This window comes from Vombatus ursinus, unplaced genomic scaffold, assembly GCF_900497805.2.
Source record: "Vombatus ursinus unplaced genomic scaffold, bare-nosed wombat genome assembly UNPS02011916.1, whole genome shotgun sequence".
In the NCBI taxonomy this organism is placed as follows: domain Eukaryota; kingdom Metazoa; phylum Chordata; class Mammalia; order Diprotodontia; family Vombatidae; genus Vombatus; species Vombatus ursinus.
In genome coordinates, this window is record NW_020951694.1 from 2,237,711 (window position 1) to 2,239,604 (window position 1,894).

The 1,894-nt window shown below is 43.9% G+C and overlaps 1 protein-coding gene across 3 annotated transcripts in view; it reads right to left on the reverse strand.

Moving 5' to 3' along the window:
- The window catches only part of RNF222 (ring finger protein 222), a 14,048-nt gene extending 12,588 nt beyond the window's left edge, over positions 1-1,460 (reverse strand). For all 3 annotated transcript variants that reach the window (XM_027857222.1, XM_027857220.1, XM_027857223.1), the window contains exon 1: positions 1,358-1,460. The gene's annotated coding sequence lies outside the window, so the exon portion shown is untranslated. The remainder of the gene's footprint in view (positions 1-1,357) is intronic.
- Between the last annotated feature and the right edge of the window lie 434 nt (positions 1,461-1,894).

Sequence of the window (1,894 nt, forward strand, 5' to 3'; positions counted from 1 at the left end):
GTGTTCTGAGTGTAGGGTATGTAAGGGGGGGGGAAGGAGAAGGAGGGGTACATAAGTATGCTGTAGAATCCTTGCCCTCACAATCTAATTAAATTAAGAAAGCAGATATACTGATATGAAATAGTTAAATTACAATGTAAGACCTTCTGGTACTATATGAGTACTATAGAAAATAAATGCTGCAGGAGCTCAAGGTGCTTATTTTACCCTTAAATACAGCTTGAGAAAGCTTTATGGATGAGGTGGGACTTGAATCCCTTCAAAGATAAATAGGATGTACATAGAAGAAAAGGAGAGGAGAGAATAGGAGAAAAAGGCATTCTAGCCCCTAATACCAGAACAATGTGATGAAGAAACCTGATCAAACAGGAAGGAGACCACTAATGCCCCCTATTCTGGCCAAGATTACCAAGCTTATTGGAGCCACTCCCCCTCCTATACTCCACAATCCAGTCAAACTGGCCTTCTGCTCTGCTTCTCAAATACAACACCCGAGTTGGCATCCCTGTGCCTTTGGACTGACTGTCCCCCATGCTTGGAATGCACTCCACCTCACCTGTGCCTCATAAAATCCCTCTCTTCCTTCAGAACCATTCCTGATTTCCCCCAACTGCTGGTACTCCACCTCCCAAGCTCCCTTGTATTTAATTACTTTGTGTTTATTTATTTTTTATTTATTTGTATTATTTATACATCAGGATGTAATTTCCCTGCTTGGGAATAGAGATTATTTAATTTTCTGCATTTGTATCTCCTGTGCTTCCCACAGTGCCTGGTATATAGAAGCTGCTAAATAAATGTTTGTCAATTGATTCAGATCCATCCATACAGTAGGAAAGAAGAGAACTGGCTTTTTAGGTTGAGGGGAAAACATTGTTCACCTCTTAGTAGCTGCTAAGATCTCAATTTTAAGATTCTAAGATTTTTAAGATTCCAGAACCCCCAAATTCTACAATTCTAAGATTGTTTGGTTCCTTGGTTCCATGTTTCATTGTTTCTGCCATTTCCAATCACTCAGAGTGGCTGCCTGATACTTGAAGCACCAGCCCAGCTTGGGGAGAAATGGTCCTTTTCCCCCAGTACCACCTGGTGAGGCTGACCCAACATTCCTATGACTGACAGTGTTCTTTAAGGGACAAAACTTCTATCTTCCTCAAAGCAAGGACCTTTTAGTTTCACCAGGTTTTTAACTAAACCACTAGAACAGTCTCACATCACTTCATCTAAATAGGCTAAGGAAAGCATCTGACATTCCCCATATACCCAACCAGCATCCCTGCCCAAGGGTCATCCCTCCCTACTTCTCCACCTCCCTCTCTTCCAAACCCCCATCTTGAGCTAGCCTCCCCAGACTCACTTTGGCCCAGATGAGATGACAGGAATCTACCCATCCACTTAACACCTCCATATGAGTCCGGGGTGAGGGCCAGACAGCCAAGGTTGGGGCCAGAGAGCAAGTGTCTCCTTCCTGCTTGTTTCCTAATGACTATAATGGGGAGGGGAGGACAGCTCCTGAGAGGTGAATGCAGCCCAACCTGTTTGAAGCCATGAAGCTCCCCTGTAGGGCTGGGGATTTGCCAGGAGTTGGCATCAGGTGACTTTAATAAGGAGAGTGCAAAGAGAGCAACCATGGTAGAAAGATGGGTCCTAAGAGATGAAGTGGGGCCTAGACAGTGGAGAAGGTGGCCTGTCACTTTGAAGAAATCTCACTATGTCCCAGTTCCTACATCTGTAAAGTGAGTGATTTGATATCCAGAAGCCTATTGGCCCCATCTCAACCAACTCCTGTGAAATAAACTATATAAATTGAAAGCCGGCAATATCAAGCTGGGACCTGGAGTGTGGATTATTTGGGATTTTATTTGGAAGAGACACCCTCTGAGTACTGGACAAT